At 39.7% G+C, this 21,097-nt stretch overlaps 1 long non-coding RNA gene across 2 annotated transcripts in view; it reads left to right on the forward strand.

Moving 5' to 3' along the window:
• LOC139627977 (uncharacterized) overlaps positions 1 to 8,311 on the forward strand; it is a 29,621-nt gene extending 21,310 nt beyond the window's left edge. Inside the window, exons 4-5 of one of the 2 annotated variants that reach the window (XR_011692651.1) lie at positions 439 to 593; positions 3,543 to 8,311. This is a non-coding gene — a long non-coding RNA (uncharacterized lncRNA). Of the gene's footprint in view, positions 1 to 438 lie in introns of both variants that reach the window. The other variant, XR_011692650.1, reaches the window with a different exon arrangement.
• The last annotated feature ends 12,786 nt before the right edge of the window (positions 8,312 to 21,097 follow it).

Below are 21,097 nucleotides of genomic sequence, written 5' to 3' on the forward strand. Positions count from 1 at the left end.
TGGAAGGGTCATAATGTTCTCTGTGACCATTTCAGCTCGCTGTGTATTGATGGAGGAAAAGCAGTGCGCCCCAGAAAGCTGCCTTTCATTAGGGTCTAGGAGACTAGTGTAAACATTAGTCAGAAAGATAAACTAAAAGGTAAAGGGCAACGGGAGGTCGGGTCAGAAAGAAGCGAGAGGTCAAGTGAAAGAAAGACTCATGACATCCTTCAAAGTCTTTTGTTCTAGCTTAGGCACAGTGCACACTATTAAAGCATCTCCTGAGGTAGAGAACCCTGAAAAGATTAAAGAAGCTTGGTGTACCATCAAACAGAGGGGGAAAAAAATGATACAAAGACCAAAATCGATAACCTGACTGACTTTGTAGAGCTCAAATCTCCTTTCTTCTGTTATCACTTTAACAGGTGTTGTCACTAACAAAGAATTTCTCTTCCCCAGTCCATGACTTGGAGCTCCAGGCCCAAACCAATGACTGCACAGGCTTGTTTGCTGTAATGATGTCAGTCGGTGTAACCATGTTTCCATTACCTTACATAGTGCTGTGGAGGAAATCTGATTTTTCCACAGCTGTCCAGGGCAAAGCTGGAGCACAGGTAAGTCCAAAGGAGCCCAAAGAGAGTTGTAAATTATAGAGAAGTTTGAGGAGTTATTTTCATAAAACATAAGGCCTATGGCAACTAATTTGAAATTTGGTCTTGTGCCCTTGAAATATTTACAGCCTTTGTGAATAGAAGTGGATCTGTTTTTAAGTACAGGAAACTGAGGTTCTCTATAAGAAAAGAATATATGTGATATTCAGAATTTAATGTTCAGTAAGTATTGAGCACAGACTGTTTTCACAAAGTGTTTCTCACTCATCAATTCATCACAATGAGCTATCGGCAAAGACCTCAGCTGGAAAAAGATACTTAAGGCTTAAATAATAAAACTAATGATGGCTGAATTCCATTCAGCTGCTTCAGCTTCAGGATCATGTTATTGTGTATTGATGCTGGCACACATGAGTGGAACAGACCCTTTGTTGATGTTAGTTGTAACACCTTTGGTTTTCCAATGACAAGTCAAAATGTCTGCGGCGGAAAAGGCCCATGGAGGTGTGGAATTTGTGAAAGGTGTCTGTGTTTCAAACTCTACAGAAGAAAGGTGCAGCTGTGTTACTTCTTAGTTTGAGCTCAATAATAAGTCAGTCTTCTATGTTTTTCTTATTATCAACACATCCCTTGAGAACAAAACCAACAATGAATTGATCTAACAAGTACTGTCTGTGTATCCAAAACCTGATGTATCTTCCTTGCCACAGAGCTCCACTGTTCTCCAAAAACGATTATACTATTGCCGTTCAAAACACACCAGTGAGCTACACTGTTACACTGGGTGACATGTTCCTTGATTACCACAAACATGGACACTGTTGTTCATTTTGAGTCAGTGTAACATTTTGTATTGTCCTGGTGCCACAAATCCTCATTAGAGAAGAAAATCTGTATTAATCTGCAGCTGAAAACAGTCCCCAGCAAAAACACAGTAATGTTTGCTGAAACAAACAGAGGCCAGTTGTTTGGAGTTATTAGTTAAGATTCTGTAAACAAGATTTTATGCAAAATTACAGCAGCAAAGAACTGTTCTCTATGTAAAGATACAGTGCTGTAATGGCATCCTGAGCAAAGAACAAAGTCACACCCCCTCTATATGTGTTGTAATCTGAGTTTCTCTGTTTGGTTTTTTTTGGTATCTGGTCTGGTGGCACGTGCATGTTAGCACGTTTACATGTGCATGTTAGTGCATGTGAGCTGTAGCTCAGGAGGTAGAGCGGGTCGTCCGCTAATTGGAATTCAATTCCCGGATCCTTCAGTCTGCATTTCAGAGTCCTTGGGCAAGATACTGAACCCCAAACTGCCACTTTGTATCACTGGTTTGTGAATATGTGTGTATGGGTGTAGCTTCCTTTATAAAGCACTTTGAGTGGTTGAGAAGACTAGAAAAGCGCCATATGAGTGCAGTCCATTTAGCATTTACCGTTTAAATTGTTGGCCCTTCCCCACATTTATTAACACACAGGGACCACCCACTGGTGAGATGGCACAGTGCAGTACACAGCATTCAGGTGAGAGCTACCTTCCAGAATTTCTTCCACATTTTTGTCTGAAAAGGCTCCAGATAAAGAAACAGATAAGGCCAGAGCACAGGCAGACGGGCCATGGGTACTACCGGCTCAAATCTAGGTGGTGGACCATCAAATCGTCCATACAGTTTTTATCTGCACTGTCAGTGTCATTCATACGACCGGTCCCAGCAGATTAGTCCAAGGCTACATTTCTTTCCCAGTCTGACCGTGGAGCCAATACTGGTTTGGCTTTGTTGCGATGGGAACCCCACGAGCTGATAACAAGCTCCAGCTTGACTTCTTCTCCTCCATGTATAAGTAGCTTGATGCTACATAATGTTACACATCTGTTTTCATAGGTGACTGGCTACAGTAGTATGATAACGTTAGATGAAGTACTGTTACCAATATTATGAATGTGTTGCTATTGCTAGTTGTCTAACTGCCAGCATTGCTGTGGAGCATATCACAACAGTGCTAGCATAGGCTGATGGTTGCATCTGTATGTTTTTTTTTGTTGGGTCTCATGTGCACAGAGTAACTTTATTCAGCTGTGCTTCTTGTTGTGTGTTCAGTTTTCACTGGGCTCACCTTTTTGACTGCAACTAATGGCCAATTTTTTTCCATTTTGTGCTCTTGTGATTATGGGACAAATTATTTCATCGTCAGACAATTTAACCTAACAAGCTCTGTTTTATCACGATGGTGAAATGATCATTTAGTCATCTAAACAAAACCCAAACAGATTCTAATACCTTAAACAGAATGATGCCTTTAATCAGTGGGCCACCACCGGAGAAGATTAATATATTTGTGTGTATGTATATATATATATATATATATATATATATATATATATATATATGCTAGCTTTTTTGTTTCCTTGTGATATAGTAGCACTTGGTTGTGTTTCTAAGGCTGCAGCCACCTTCACCTGTGTTATGAGCACTGCCTCTAGTTACACCATGAGAGAAGACTGTCTAGTTTGATTCATGTTTTCACACATCTCTTGCCCTTCCTGAGCTGTGCACTGTGTGATAATATGGGCAAAAAAAAAAAAAAACACAAACACAACATTTGGCTTTTCTATGTAGTCTAATGTCAGTACATTGTATAGTAGTTGTTGACTATGACAGACACAAGATTAGTTTGTCAGTGTTTCAGGACCTTTTGTACGATTTGGGCACTTTGCAATCACAAGAATACAAAACCACTCTGTCAAAAGCATGAAATAATGAATCTATTTTCCTGAGGAACAAAATACAAAAATGATCACAGCCAAGGCCTCTTCAGCACTGGCCTCTCTGGGAGTGTGAAGATCATTATCAAATTTGTAAAAATACACACTCATCATTTCAATTCAGCTAAAACAAATACAGAAATAATGACATGTTGTATTATCCTGAATGCTTTATAGATACCCTTTCCTTTGCCACAGTGTCAAACTGGTTCCCCAGCAGTCTCCAGGAGGCTGAAGTTATTCCAGTTAACGTTGCCAGCTGCCCTGAGGCGAGTTTAACCTGAGAGGAGAGTTGCACCTGTACAACATTAAGCTGGGATTGTGGCGCTCAAGCTCACTAAATCTCTGTCCACTCAACAGGTATTAAACCCCAAGCAGTGGAGCGCCACACAGGAGGCTGCACACATCTCCTCCTCCCTGCTGATGAGCCTTTGCTTCCCATCCTGCCTGGCAGCGTTGTCAGTAGTCATGCAAAGAAAACTGGCAGTGCAGTTAGTCAGCCTGCAAATTATTGCCAGGGCAGTCAGTATCAGTGTGAAGGGAAGAGGTTGTCAACACTATATGTGCTTTGACATTTCAGTCTCTTCAGTATACATCAACTGAACGTTTTTAAATCTCCTTCCTTCCTCACACACAAACATTACTTTGTTTGTATGAACAGAGCAACGTATTTAGGTGACCCAGGCATGGTTGTGGTTGCGAATGACTGAACTCAATCTATCCACCAGAGAATAATGTACACCCTGCATGCTGAATGGTTTTGATTACGAAACAATCTGTTACTCACATTGCATGGTTCATGGCAAAACCAGACAAACATCCTGCCATATATCAAACAACTCTCAGAATCTGCTTGGCCAGTCACAGATGTCCAAACTGTTCTTTCATCCTGTTTATCTGGAAATGTATCTCTTATTTACTCTGGTGGCTAAATTATAGGCCCATATGTTTATATCCACAAGCTGTGATTGATTATTTTGTTAAGCTCTTTATCCCTGAGGCAGGTTTAGGAATATGGCGTTTTGTTCCCCAGCACAACAAAATATATTTATCTGATGTCTTTGTTCTGAAACCTCTAAATTTAAATATATTGTCGTCACAGCACGAGCTTGTTCCCAGTGAGAAACGACTGAATATCCCAGGAACCCCTACACTGCACAGTGTAATAACACACACTTCTTCTCTATACTCTTTGTGTCACTGCTGTTTTTCCTCCTTTCCGTGCACCTTTCATCAGCAGAGAAACACTGCTTAGCCATCAGGATGCTGGTTAGTAGGTAGTGATTGATGGGGTGTGGTGGTCATGATGAAAGGAGGTCAAAGCCACAAGGGTCACATTCTTCTCCTTCTGTCTGTGGCTCTTTATCTCTAATCACCTTTCCTCCCATGTGCACACGCACACACATATACGTTCATTTTCTCCGTATTCTTACGTTCTTTGAACATTATTCATCCATCAACAAGGCAAGAAATGGAGGTTGGGTCTTTTTTGACAGTAAATGCAATTTGTAGACAGTGCAACACTGCCCCAAATAATTAGGTAATGATATGGAGACATTTTTAGAGAAGAAAGGGAATGCCAGGGGAAGATAAAATAGGGATTCATTTGTGTGTTTAATGTTGCCAAAGACAGCTGTACAAGCTCGAAACCAGCTTTGTTTAATTTAAGTCCAGAAATCTCTACAAGCATATCTTTTCTCACATGTTTGAACACACAAAACCTCACAAAGATGAAATGGGAACGGAGCGAAATGCCCATTCCCATGTGCTTCACATTTTTATTAACTATCGCTGCCCTCACTGCAGCTCATTACAGCCCATATAGTGGAGTGAAAAGGTTTGGAGAGGCAGCCAGCAACACTATCTCCCATACCTCTTTCCTGAGGGGGCATTTCCCTAACCATGGCAAAGGCTTTGTAATCTGAGCCCAGCAGGTATGTTGATGGAGCTGACGTGTGTGTGTGCGTGTGTGTGTGTGTGTGTGCGTGTGTGTGTGTGTGTGTGTGTGCGTGTGTGTGTGTGTGTGTGTGTGTGTGCGTGCACATGCAAGTAAGGGTGTTTGCTGCATAGCAACACTGGTGAAAAGGAATGGGAGGTCAAACAAAGAAAGGGGGAGGACAGAGGTGGAAGCATACATGAATTTTACAAAATGGTGCATATGCATTTATGCAAGTCGTCGATCTGAGATTTGGCCTGTTGAGCTGCTGAGAAAATGCCCACACACAGCAACTTCTGGCACGTGGCAAATCTCAAAACACACAGCAATTCTCATCTAAGAGACTAAAGTTGGACAACATAAGATAAAGCAGTAATACTGTACTTAAACCGCCCCCTATGTGGCATTTGTAAGTATAGAAACATGCTGTAATGTAATTATAAGCACATGTAAGAACATTTTTACATGTTTGCATTTCTGCATGAGGGATTGTTTAAATCTGGCTCTGTGCCTCATCATTAAACATATCAACAGTATATTGTCATCACCATTCATGTCTGGCGTATAAATATAATGATTTAGAATAACATAGTGGTCATTCTTGACCTTGAAAATAGCAACTTGACAAAATCTTTTGAACTCTTTTCTTTTGAACCATTTTAAAAGGTCTGCTGACCAGATTTCCCTGGCTGGATCAGTGGATGTTGTCTGCTCTATGGTCATAGGGAGTAGATTAGTATTTATTGATAATAAGTATAATATGTACATAAAATATGTGGACACAGTTTCTAAGATTATTCATTCACCAGTGATCACCAGGAGGGAAATTTAGCATTACAGAAGCACAAGAAACAGAGGTAGAGGTGAGGTATGCAAATAAACAAAAATATTCTGTTGGCAAATAAATAAAAGACCATTTTTCAATATATTTTTTTTAAATAAGGCAACATAGTAGATATGGATATATTTATACATGGTATGTATGAATAATGAATAAATCAAGAATAATATATAATATAATAATAATATTCATGTGATATACGTCCTAATATAACTTCTATAAATATGTAACATGAGATAACAGAATGATATTACATAGAAAATAAGGTGTGTTATTGTGCGGCCTTATTGATCATACAGACTTACAAACAAAAGACTCTGAAGACGTGTAATAGCCTGAGTCATTTCTACTGACACCAACATCAGCAGGTGATCATGGATTAAAAAAACAAATGCCAGAGGTAGCAGCATGAGTAAAAACAGTGACGATGTATAGCTGGAGTAATTAGCTGATGAGCGAAGACAGAGCTAATAGAGTCACAGAGGGGTGCTGATACAGCATAGTGCTCACTGCTGTTAACAAGAGAGGGCCAAAAGCTTGATATCTCACATTAGTGTTTAGTAGTGTAGGAAAACATCCATCTATTAGAACCAGCCACCTGTTTAACGTCAAGCTCAAAGAGAGAGGCAGCACTTGTACAGGCAGCAGAGGGGAGTCCCTCAGGACTCTAACCTCGGCCCTCGTCGTTTCTCCCAGCTTCTTGAAATGTTGCAGGCCGAAAAAGTGGACTTTTTTGGAGTATTTGCTGTGCAGCATTTAGACTGCTCATTAATTATTTTCTGCCTATCACACAGAAGCCCCCGCCAGCGCCAGCGAGCAAGTCGTCGGAAACGTATCTGCAGCTTGCACAGCTCCACAGGTTGCTGTCATTATGGCAGCAGGGAGGCGTAAGGGCAGACAAAGCAGAGATAGAAGGAAGGAGATCCAAAAAAGAACCTGCCAGAAATTAGAGCATATGAAGCTGTTCACATGAATGATGGATGGTGTTATAATGTCTTCCTAATGACCAGCTTTTGTGAGCCAGTCGAGGTTTTGTGCTGTCAGGCTTTAATGGCTCAAATTGGATGAACAAAATCAGAAAAGTCCCATTCAGAACAGAGCAGCTCCTCATATTATCCTTAACTCTTTCACGTGAGTAAGCACAAGAAAGGCGCACTTCAGTGTGCTTCACTGTGAAACTCTTTTATCAGTTTAAAGCAGACGCTGGCGCCACTTATGGAAAGTGTATTTCTGATGTGCATGTGTCAATCGTATCATTGATTAAGAGCAAGGTAATCCATCTGACGTGGAGATTATTGGATCGGCGCAGCACCTGCTCCAGGCTGATTCCCGTGAATAAAATGACTGTTAATCCGTATAGGAGGAGGCAGTCCTGCAGGCTGTGGCAAGGACAGGGAGCGTTGCAGCCAGGAGAAAGGCTGCCTGGCGGTGTTTGAAACCCTGCGATATTGAGAGGCTGTCTGAGCTGGAGCTGCTTCCTCTTCTGTCATATTGGTGTTTTTTGAGGAACTGGGGTTTGGAAGAGGAGGAAGACGGGGGTTGTGTGGCTTTCACTCAATCGTACAGGGTAATTTAAGCCAGATTTAGGTGAGCTGTCTCCAAGGTCATGGCAAATAGAGGTGCAGGGAGAAGTACGGGTCAGCAGTGTAGGCCTGGGAAAGGAAGTCATTGTGACAAATTCACCGTAGCTCCTGTGGCGACTCTTGAAATATAACATTTTTCCCAGCCCTCGGTATGTTGCTTTTACCATTCTGAGCAACAAAATGAAAATTGCACGCTGCTATGAGTAGTTGTTCAAGATATAAAGTAACCATGAGGGACAGTGGTTAAGTGTTTGTGTTACCACTTAAAACTGCTAAAATAAACACCAGCTTTCATTAGTGTACAGCCATGACTTCCAGCTATGTCATTCACGAGATCTGGAGTCAGATCTCTCAGGTTACTCTGCTACTGTCAAATGTCATGTTTTACAACTGCTGGGTTTTATTATGTGCCCTGTGGCTTCTATACAATGGGCCTCACTGTGGAATGCCTCATAACACCATCCCTGCTCCATGTATGTGTGCACTCACATACAGCCGTAGTGACGCGTTGTGTAATGGAGACAGTTATATCAGGAGCAATGCTCTTTGGCAGCACGGACATGCCACTATGAGTGTATGTTGTTATTGGAAAAAGCAGAGAGCTGAGCAGGGTCATGGCTGCTGCGTAGCACCTCATCAGTCAGCCCAACTGCCCAGAGGAGGGATTGTTTAAATTTGGCTCTGCGCCTCATCTTGAGTTACGTCCAGATGGTCGGTGAGAAGTTGAGAGATGGGTTCTTGCTTGGTCGAGCGTTTGGCCAGTCGCGGCTTCAATTCTGAAACGCCCAGTCATTTCACATGACATGCTATAAGTTTCTCCTTACGAACAAGTCAAAAAAAAAATACCACTGGTGATACTCATAAATTCACTGTATTGTCTGAGTTCACTGCACAAGGTCAGAGAAATGTGCTCTGGCTTATTTCATCAAAACTGTGTTGTTCTCGGTCCAGATGGCCCATAGACCACATGAGAAGTGGTTTCACCTGCAAGGCATTCAGACATTGGGACCATAGGAACTAGTCACAGAAAACATGCTGACATGTTTCTGGTCATGTGTTATATCACTGAACGTTCACTGAATGCTTCCATATGTTTTTTGTTTGGAGCACCACAGTTTTGTTCTGTGTAGTGCTCACAAATGATTGGCTCGTCTGCACAGCTGAACTAAACATGCTGTTTCCATTCGGAGAGATGGAATTACACTGATCAGCCACCAAATTAAAACCAGTAAGTGCTTTTCATGTTGTGACTGATCGGCGTATATACATACGTTAAACACTACCTGCCCTGCACCAACTCTGATGATGTTCTTCTCTGTTGTTGGTAGAGGTCAACATTGGGCTAAAAGGAGAGTTTAAAATTGAATTATGCTAGTTTTGCTCCTCTGTGGCTGCTGGATGTGTGAATTGTGTAGTTGTTTGCTAACATGTCTGTCATATAACTTTTACATATTTCTCTTCTTTTTCACTATTTGGTACATTTATTGGATAGTGGAGAGATTTCACAGTAAGTGAGTAAAAGAGGTGATGATGAGGAGTTTTTTTTTTCTGCTCCGAAGTTGTCAAGAAAACTTAATAATGCAGCAGGAAGAAATGTGACCAAGTCATTGGCTTTTACCACTGTTTGTGTTGCATTTACTGTAGACTGTGATTTATCAAGACAGTTACTGAGATGACTTTGCAGTGCTGATACGATCCAGGAAATGAAAACTTGAGTTGTTGTCTGTTTATATGTCTCTATGTGTGGTGCGTATAGTGCTGTGTAAGTGCTTTCTTTGGATTAGTTTGCTGTTTTTCTGTTGTTTCTTTCACGTGTCTGTTGAATTAATAAGCGGTGAAGGGGCAGATTAGCTGCAGCTGTGCTTAATTACAAGGCTCCTCTCTCCCCTGGTAGTGATGGTCAGTATCTGCTGTAACCGCAGGGGAAGGTGAACAATGACGCACACACAGGGACAGACTGAGCTATCAGCCCATCGCGCACAGTGGAGAGCTGTGCACAAAGATAAGAGGTCACAAGCAGCCTCCAGGATGCAGCAGGTGTTAAGTGAGTCTGAGGAACCAGGTGATGATGGTGATGATGATAATGGGTGTAGGTGATAATGAGTGGCAGGACTGTGACCTGCAAGAGGAGGCAGCAGAGTTTTATGCAAAAAAGAGAAGAGAGACAGAATAAGGAGACAGAGGGAGAGAAGGATTCACAGACCGACAGGCAATTGGAGACAGCACAGGAAAGAATTTGAGAAGAAAACCACAGGAGAACAGTAGCCTAGAGACAAGAGAAATGAGACGATAGTTAAAGGGAAACACAGGGTCAGTGTAGGAAGCAGAGGAATGCTGGAGAAATGGAGCCAACTAAAGAAGTAAAACAGACAACTGTTCAGAAACTGGATACTATAAGTAATGTGTTAGTGTCATATGCTACCATTACTTCAGTGTCTGATTTGCAGATACTAATCATGTCAACATCAAGTCAATTATGAATTTTCTGGAAACTGTTTTAAACACTTTAGATCTATAGATTCTCTAAATGACGTGAAACTGTTGCCGTTACTACCTTCTATTCCAGCCCGCATAAATGTGGTATAAATGAAACTGAATTTTAGAAAGTTGAGGGGTGGGTCAGTCTGTCTTTTGGCCAGTAATAGATTCATGACCTGTTCGGGGAGGCCTCCTCCTGCCCTCCAAAGTACTACATATACTGGAGCTGTGCCCCACTGTAATTCTATAGTACATGCTAGTTCTAAGACAAGTCAGTACATCATCTATACACAGTTGAAAAATACATAATATATTAAAATATATATACAAAATCGAGTAACAAAAACACTTAATTTGAGTGTGCTGATAATGGACACTATTGTCCCATGATGCAATGCATGAATATGTAGCAGCCAGGAGCTGCTCATAGCTGCAAAACATTAAAACAAATTGTGGATTGTAAGACAGCTTGAGGGTGATCTTGGAAAACAAACAAACACAACAAAAAATCTTTGGGGAAAAAACATTTTTCATACTCCTCATGAGATCACATTGACAGAAACATTACAAGCTGCTTTTCAATTGATTTTCGTCAGTGCACATATTGAACATACATTGTAAATGCATTATTTTCTTGCACAGTAACAGCAGACACAGCATGTTAATGCCTCCACATTATGTTCTGGAAGGACAAAGGCTAGTTCTCTAAGTACTTGTTTTTTAACAGTCGAAACCAAGAGGCTGACTTGTTCAGACACTGACTGCACAATTTCAAAACTGAGTGATAATATTGTAATGCCATATCATTCATAAACCCTGGCCCATAATAATTAACTCATCTGCAGACTGCTATCGTATGAAAATAGCCCCCATAGCTGGATGGGGACACTGCACTCCCTCCATTCACACAATGACATGATATTTAACTGGTCTCACAGAGTCTCATTCATCATCATGGCTGTCTTTTGTGGAGAGGAGCACATTTCCGCCTCCACTTCTCTCTGTGAGTTGAACAGCTCCACTGGCTCAGCTCCGGCTCTCTCTCGTTTTATCTCTCCCTGTGCTCTCAGCTCCTCTTTGCTGTTGCAAGACACCACTGATGGCCCTACAACTTCAAGCTGTTGGGTTTTAGCTCGAAGCACATGTATTGTTGCAGTGGGGTTTAATGCTGATGGCCAGTATGATGTTCACAGAAAGATTAAAGAAGCATCGCCACGCTTCTATTTTTAAAGTAACCCGTTTAATCCACAGAAGTGAGCAAAATTCTTTGAAACATGTTCATATAAATCATGTCAACTTCCCTCCGCCCATATCATCAGCACACCACATATTTCATGCTAATGAAGACAGCACAAAAGGCTTTTTTCTCACTGAAAAGCAGGCATCTCGAAAGCTTTTGTAGTAATCCATATGTTAATCGCTTCTCTACACTGTAATCTGGCCACAGTGGAAGAAAACATCAGTAGTAAGCAGAGTGAATGCCGATAAAGCATTGTTGTCTTGTTTGGTAGGAAATTGCTCTCATTGTTGAAGCAGAATGATAGTTTTCAAGGTTAAACAATGTCTTGTATTTAAGAGGAAAATAGAAAATCTATTCAAATCATAGAGTTTATGTTGAAAAGTCAACCTTGCAATACACCTTTATAGAAAAAAGTGTGTGTCCTTCTTTCTTACTGATTTTATACAAGTTTATAATCATACAATATATATTTTATGTATTTAACATACAATACATATGAATGTTTTACATGTCATAATTCTCTGCAATTACTCCAAGTATGTCACCTAGTCTGTGTGCCTTTTCTACTGCTATACTGTGAAGCAAGAAGTTTATAATCTAGTCATAATCACTGTCTCTGAGAAGTCTGAGATATTTATCCAAGGCTGGGTCATTCTTTATTCACAGGTCTAGAAATTTGTTGTAGTACGACCACGAAACTTGATGATTGTACTGCACTTTTTTCTGGTCACATCACGTGAAAGAGCCAAAGAATACAAGTTATACTATTTTGTATATAATTAATACTATTGCAGGGCTTTATCGTGCTCTGAGAGAAGTGACCACATCACATCAGTTCTTGCTGCTCTTTATGGGTTTTTATGGATTGTTTGATGATTTAAATATCTTTTTATCATTATATACAAAACATAGAATATAAATATAACGAATAGGAAAATTGTGACCGTACCACTCAGCATAATAATCAAAGCAAAGGAGTGCAGTGCAAATTATTTTCAATTAGGTAAATCACCATGGAAACAAAGCCATTGATGCAGAAGTAATCTGTCAACAGGGGGCATCATACCATTATCAAGCACTGGACTTTTGACAGTGCCCTTAATTAGCATATGACTGCATCAGTGGGTATGAATCCCTCTTAAATAAAACAATTCGCAGTCATACTTAAAAAATGATTGAGGTCAACACAGGCAACAGATTTGTGATCGGTAAATGGTTCAGGCTCTTGATTGATGGCTGCCGAGATGTCAGAAGAGGGCGAGGCTTCTGCGACCTGATGTTGCTCTGAGCTTGACCTTTCTTTTTCCTCTCGGTGCTCATGATGAATCATCATCCTGAAGCATGCTGATGAGTGCTGAGCCTCCAGTAATGATGACTGATGATTGATGAATGAGAGTCATGGCACAACACTTGTCTGTGTTATTCAATATTTTTAGCTGCAAAGTGCTTGATGATGCTGCGTCTTTAAGTTAGGAGATCATTAATTATAATGATTGATCATTTATTTAACACCAAATTAACCAGGGGAAAAAATAGATTTATATTTTGCATAATGAAATGATGACTCTACAGTCTCTTTTCCTTTTAATAAAATCTCTGAATGTATGTTTTCACATAAGTGTGTGTGCGTGCGTGCGTGCGTGCGTGCGTGCGTGCGTGCGTGCGTGCGTGCGTGCGTGCGTGTTTCATGGGAACCAGCTGTCTGCACTATTTTCTCAGAGAGATTTGTTCCAGTGATCACTGCTGGTCTGTGTGTTTGAGTTTCCTGCGTGTGTGTGTGTGTGTGTGTGTGATTGTTTCATAGACAATTGTGTCCTGTAATAGGACAGACACACACCGCTGCCTCTCTGAGGACCCAGGCCCCTCTCCCCCCTCCCCGTCCCACCTGGCATAGCTGTCAGAGACATGGCTCTGTGCCTTGGCATGCAACATGCCATCTCCCTGGCACATCCTCTGGTTGTGGAACTGAGGGATGGGACCTTGCCAACTGGGGCTCCTCCGATCATTGTGGTTGTCCACTCTGAATGTCCGGAGGGGGGCTTTTCCACCTGTTCAGTGGGAACCCAAAGCGGACCTCCAGTGGCCTCCATATGTCACCCAGAGTCTCGCCATCCATTCACTGCACTGTGAGGTTAGTCTTTATTATCATATCAGCATTTTAGACAAAGTCATACAAGAATGTTGGCTGTTGTGGCACTGAAGAAAACACACGGATAAAATGACAGTGTATATCTTAATAATAAGCCATTTTGTGCACACACAACCAAATACACTGTAGCTATTTTTATGTACTCCATAAAATGACTACAGCCAATAATCCAAGACAATAATTAAATTATGTAGTTTGAAAATGCAATTTGCAACTGTTCATACATTTAAACTAAAACCAGATGTATGTTGCATCTTGTCTCACATTGCAGTAGAAGGCCTTAAACTGGGTAGATAACATGCATTGACATAAACAGTAGGACAAACCTTATTAAACCAATTTCTCAAAAGCATTTTAGAATGTACCCAGTGACATTAAATGCACCATTTTAATTTCATCACTCTCTATACAGAACAATATAATACAAAAAAAATTATTCAATTTAAAAAATCGTAAAGGGTTATTGTTATTATTGTTCTGGTGACATCCTATTTGCATTTTTGAATTGGTTCTAATGACAATATTTCTATCATGATTAAATAGCATTTCTTTGAAAAATAGCAGGTGTTGAAATTAAAGCTTTTCACTCATGACTTTTGTTTGCATCCAAAAAGAAAGTGGTTAATATTTCCAAACACCGTCATTAAAAAATAAAGCACAACATAGATTATAAAAAAAGAGACAAAAATTTCACAGGAAATGAGTTTACCTGTTGCAACTGGCAACACTGTTTCCTTTTTCTAAATGCAGTTTGTATTTGGCATAAATGGTAATGATCTTCCAGTTTCCCTTGACATATTGAAAATTTTGCACCAGCAGTTTTGGCACAGTCAGTTCTGCCACTTTGGAGCTCTGTTAGCTCTCTCACGGTGCTTTGAAAGCTCACATAGCCAAATGCTGATTGACTATTAATTGGCATCAAACAAGTTACTTTACAATTGTAAAGGTTTTTTTTCACATCGTGGTTATGTTAATCTGTCCACTGTCTGATGTTTACATAGAAGAGGACATACAGAGCAGTAATGCTACAATTATACAGCTACACAGATGAGCTTTACAAGACTTTCTTTGTTCAAGAATAGATCTAAAAAGAAAACAGACTATTGACATATGAATGACATGACATTCATCTCATTCATGTTCTTCAATCCCCCTCCCTCTCAGACTGCATATTTAAGTTTAAAAAATATTTTAACAATTTAAGTGATTTTAAAATCTTGGTTACGTGATACTAACATTATCTTATATAGCCTACTGTATTTTAAGGCAAAAAATATAACTTCAAATGCAAGAAGTACGTTGTTACTTTCCCTCCATCCCTCCAAGCTTTATCAATACCATATGGCAGTGGCTGTCAGTACTTTTACACCACAGACAGATTCAACACCATCATGCATTTTAGAGCAGTAGTCCCCAACATTTTAAAAGATCAGACCAGCATGCTGAAACATTCTCTTTGTGCTTCACATTAATGTCTGCACTGAACGAAACTATCTTATCTCTCATGGTGACTTGTGTTCATGACTCTCACTCAAAGTCTGATCAATAATTGAACATTTCCAGAGCATGAATTAGCAAAACTGATCTTAAAAATACATTTGCTTTTGATAGCAGCTCTCCTTAAGCTGGTGGAGTGAATTTTGCAGTCTCTCCCGCTCTTTTGTTCTGATCACACTAATACAGAACAGAAGGAATAGTAATGTTCCTAAAAGACAGCGACACATCAGAGAAATGCATTTTCCAACGAGGAACTGCAACATCCAGCTTTTATAAGCCAAGCACACTGTCCTGGGGTTATGAATGGCTTAATTGGCAGAAATGCCGCAAGTATCACACAAAATGTCAGCAGTGAAAGAGAGGCTACTGGAACAAACTCCCCAGTGTAGTGACAGTGTCAAGAGAGTTTCTGTAAGACTCTCGGTGAGTTCGGGTTGATTTCCTGTCAACACAGCCACATAATTACCTCCAACTCATGTCACTGTGGAAAAAGAACAAAGAGGAGCTCAATGGTGGAAGAAGTATTCAGAGCTTTTTCTTAAGTAGAAGCAGGAATAACACAACGAAAAATAAGAGGCTTGCAAGAAGTAATTAATATAAAATCATTGGATTTCAGATGCATAATAATCTGACCACGGGATTAGTTAGTTGCTGTTTATTTCGTTGCTGGGCATAAGTGGGCAACTCGTGATATGATCGAAAGCCCTGGAACAGCTCCTGAATAGACCTTGTGTGGAGATTATTTTGTAAACTGCTGTTATCACTTTCAAGGATGATCTTTTAAACTCAAAGTTTCCAGATTGTTATTATTGCTGCATTAATCTACACTAGATAATGGGTATTCCAGCACATTGAGCAAAGAGCGGTGTACACCCTACACAGTTACCAGTCACACAGGGTTCGTAGGGTTGACACATATAGACACACAATCATTCATGGTAAATGGACTGCACTTATATAGCATTAGTGTGAAAGCACTTTACATTACAAGCTACATTCACCAATTCACACACACACAATCATACAACACTTTTTCTACATATGTAGCGCCTTTACTACACACTCTCCCACACTGATGATACATCAGGAGCAGTTTGGGGTTCAGTATCTTGCCCAAAGACACTTTGGCGTGCACTGGAGGAGCCAGGAATCAAACCACCGACCTTCCAATTAGTAGACAACTGGCTTTACCTCCTGAGCCGCAGCCGCATTCACACTCACATTTACAACTAGAACCAATTTAAGAGTCTTTAATTACCCCAACCTGCATGTCTCTGGACTGAGAGAGGAATGAGGAAGCCCACGCAGACAATAGCAAACAGCTTCATGCATAATCAAGATTTAATATTATAATTGTCCAGAATGGAGCTAATTCTAGCTACTAGTTAAATCTATAATAATGCATTATATTACATAGGATGATATACTGCTACAGCTTTCAAAAGTGTTACAAGTGTCATTAATGACTACAACAACAACTACAACTCCTTAAAACAGGATAAACAACTAGTTTAATTCAATCTTCATTTTCCAGGAAAAGTCGACTCCTTTGCTCATTCATACCCAGGAGCTGCCTGATCTTTTTCCTGACAACAGCATCTGTTAAAAAATGTCTGTTCCAGTTTCAGTTTCTACACCTACATTTTCTCCTTCAGTCTTGCAATTCAGCCCAAAATGTTATGCGTCCTTTTGACTGAATTCTGCATTAATACTGTGTACACACATACATTTACTGGCCTTATACACAGCACATTTTGGGGGATTCATATAAATCCAACTGAATTTACTAAGCTGATGTGATTTAATATAGTGTTCCTGTAACCTCCAATTGTACCAGTGACTTAATATTCTCTTAACACAACTTCAAGTGTGAATATATATGCTATATTTCACCATCAAAGCCAGCAACTGCTCAATCTCCCGGGAGTGTTTGTCACACCACACTGCACAATCGCCTCGATTTATACAGCAGCTGGTGCAGTAAATGTGCTGTAATTGCACAGTCACACATGGATTCGGGTGTGTTCATAGTATCACACTAAATCTATTCATCTGTAGTCCATGTGATAATGAAGCTTGCGTTAGCACCACACCAGCACCTCCTCCTTCCCTCCCAGCCCTTCTGGATGTTATTTAAAGGTATTGTTATTATGTCCATTCACTGCCTGCATGTACACATCGTCGGTTGATTGGAGGAAATCCTTTTGTGCTATGATGTGCCGTGATCTCTGCAGTAATGACCCGTGCTGGGAGGTGTTACAGGAGCAGATTTGGAAGTGCTATCCTGTTAACAAGGAGCCTGCTGAGACAAGCTGCAAGCAACGCCACTCAGAGATGTGTGATTTCAAGCAAAGCCTGCCCGTGCCAGACAGTTGGTGATCTGCGTATCACTTTCTTCTTTATTGTTATTGAATATGGCACTGAAGGAAAACTAGCGTGCTTTAGCTGAGAAAATACAAGAAAAACTAAAAGTAGATTTTCATTTTTGTTCATGTTTTTTTAGACTGTGGGTTGACCCTTTGGATAGGCCATTTTTTGCAGATATTTTTCTTTTGAATGTCACACATTAGTCAAAACTGTCAAAGTGTGAAAATGAGGGGATTTTTTAGCTTTAGCTCATCATTCCCAAAAACTAACTACTCTGTTATTTACCCCAGGATAACAATGTTGCTCTGTACTGAATGAATTGAACTCTATAATCCTGAATGGCTGACAACACTAATTCTTCAAATTCAAATAAGGCGAATCTGTTCCATTAGGTGAACCAGATCGATTGCTGTGAGGTTAAGCAGAAAATTTAGCAAATGTTTAATGATTAAAGCAAATCAAGTCAGAGTTCAGATTGTGTTGACTCGAGTTCATCTCCTTTGAGCTAAACTCTATGGATGGCATTTTCAGCTGAAATACTGGATGGCTTGCCCTGAATTTTTGTACAGGCATTTGTGGTCCCCAGAGGATGGAACATGATGACTTGAGGTTGACATTTTTGGTCTTTATTGAAATGTCCTCACAGCTATTGGTTGGATTTCCATGAAATTTAGTGCACAAATTTCTGGTCCCCTCAGGAGAATGAAATGCAGTAACTTTGGCGATGTCTTCACTGCTCAGTCGGCACCATCATCAGGGTAAAATTGTAATTTGTCCACTGCTAAAAGTAATGACATTTTCATCAGCCTTAGCTTTGTGCTAATTAGCTAGCATGCCAAAAAATAAAAGGGTGACAACAATGAAAATATATCTGCTACACATCAGCATGTTAGCATCCGGACATAAGAATTTAGCTCAAAATCACCATTGTAGTTAAATACAGCCTCATATAGCTGCTACTGTGGCTGTCTTGTTAAAAAAAAGTTAAAATGAAAAAAAAGTTTAATAATGAACTCATTAAATGTGATTACAAATGTAAATTGTTGCACCCTTTAAATAAAACACTCCACATGCAATACTTTCTTATATGTTTCTGTTAAGCTGTGGGTCTCAAACACAGTATATGTTTAATATCCATTCCACAGCATCCAAATACACTTATGCCAAAACATGACATCAGCATTTGATTTAATTTTGACACAGATTAAATGCTATCCTTGTCATTCTGTAGGACTCCACAACAGCCTCAAAACAAAGCTTCTGACTCTAGAGCAGCACACAGAGCAAGTCAAGGCAACACTGAACCTTTTTGTGAGAAATTTGATTGTAATTTGCAAAGTCCAAACTGAATTACATCCATTATGTAAACCCAACCATTATCTATTGTTCAGATACAGGTAATGCAACTCTTGTAAATGCAAATGATTGTGCCTTAGTTGCATGACTGATACACAAATGGAAAACGCCAACATTGTTTTTTTAAAAGGATAAAGGAAGAGCTATCCGTCACTGCTGAAAACAACCCCGGCTACCCCTGTGCTCCTTAGGCTACATGCAGAGTAATTCTTTGGGGGATGTATTCCAGACATAATGAGAAAGAAACACTGGGGTAAACAAATCGACTTTTTTTTTTTTTGCAGGCAGGCCTAATTACAGGGCAGGAATAAATAACTATTGGAGAGGAGACAGGCACGCTAGTGTAATGCATTGTAATTGGCCATGGGGAGTTAATGCGTCATTTTTCTGCCTGACAGGTTGTTGTGGCATGCTCGGTTCACAGTGAGGTTTTCTGATCATACAGATGTTCAGCTGCCCTGGCATGCTGCTGTGGACATGGGCAGATTGTTTTGCAGCCACTTCTGTAATAATTTAGTTTGTGTACATCTTCGCATAAGTGTCTGTATATTCCAGTTGAGCCAAAGATACAGTGCCAGGTTCATTTTGGTCACATATTGCCACATGGTGCATTAGAATATGTATTTATTCTCTATCTTTAAGGGCAGAAAAAAGAGAAGGTAGTCTGGTTTAACATTAGTTTTGGTGTTTTTAAATGGAATATATGACTGAACGATGGGAAGGATCATCTTAACTTGTGCCCTCGGACACCCTTAGGTGGGGATCACACAGAGATGCCTCATTACAGATGTATCTGCTTCAAAAATACCATGGCGGAGCAAAATGGCTGGGTGCGCTTGGGGCTGTCTGGCTCAAGTGTCACATTGATGAGCAGTGGAACTGTTGAAAATATTTTCACTTTTATGCATTTCTGGGAAAAAAAAAAAAAAAAAGCCAGGAAAGCATGTCATAAGAGATGGGTGCATCCCTGGTGCATCATATCATTGGTTTTTCAGGTCCAGTTTATTTTAGGAGTTCCTTTTTCTGGTGTACGCACTTAACCTCAAACCACCTCTTCCACTTCTGCTTTAGCTGTGTTTCCTAGAATGCCTTTCAGTATCCAGTGTGGGGCCCTACACTTGTTGCCTTCACTCAAAGGTCAACATGTGTACAGATATTATTGCAGCCAGCCTGTAACTCAAAACATGTTAGGTGATAATTATTTTATCTTTGACATTTCTAACTTTTATATGGTTTTCACATGTGGGAGATACTGAGTGGACTGAGAGTTGGACCACAATTACATTATGGTTTTTCTACCTTTAGGTGTGTTTTTTTACTATTATTATTAAAATGATAATCATTTAATAAAGCCTACACAGCCATTCCCCTTACAACAATTTCTAATATTATAAAATAAAGTGCTCATTTAAGCATATTTCAGAGGGTCTCCAAGGCATAATAATGATAATATGAGAGAAGTGTATGATCAACAGTAAAACAAAAAAATGATGGGCAAAAACAAAACAAAAGACCATCTTTTTAAAAAAAACACCTCAGCAACTGAATTTGGTTTTTCCAAACTTCAGAAAATGAATTGGAGATTTAAATGTACTCTTATGCTTGTTGATTATTTGGTTTAAAGGAAAAACAGCTCTAATAATAATAATATTGTGCCTTAAAGAACAAATGCTAAAATGGTTCTGTTGCATTGAAAATAATAATACGTCCCATCAAATCTTCAGCTTAAAGATTCATTCCAATTAAAGTTTTGTTTAGTTCATGAGTTAGTTATTTTAATATGATTGGTATTTATTTATTTTCTCTTTTACTTCTTATGACTTTATGCCATAGAATCTATGGGACATTCTGTGTCTTAATGTATCTTAATGGATGGCCTTTTTATATTTAGACTTAAATCCATTACATATGTTTACATCTTATTTATTTATTATATTTATACTTACTTTATTCTTTAAAAAATATAAAATGGATGTCTGATTGTAGCTGTCATGTCCCCCATGTTATGTGACAATGTTCTAAATAAGTAAAATAAGTTCTTAAAAAAACTGCATTAAAAGACCAATAGACAAGTAATCTCTAATATGTGTTTTCTGTCTCTTTGTATTTGGAGTAGGATTTTTTTTCAAAGTTCTAATCTTATCATCAGTCGATGCCCTCTTCACACATGTAATTCATAAAACCAAGAATGATCCAAGATGCTAAAAACATCAAGGCATAATTTGGCAGTGACTGTTGCGCAACCCCCACCCCATACTCTAGTCAGAGCGTTCAAGCTCATCATGACAGATGAGGTGGCATGTCGG

This window comes from Trachinotus anak, unplaced genomic scaffold (genome assembly GCF_046630095.1).
Source record: "Trachinotus anak isolate AG129_WGS33_773 ecotype Australia unplaced genomic scaffold, CSIRO_AGI_Tana_v1 ptg000011l, whole genome shotgun sequence".
NCBI classification, from domain to species: domain Eukaryota; kingdom Metazoa; phylum Chordata; class Actinopteri; order Carangiformes; family Carangidae; genus Trachinotus; species Trachinotus anak.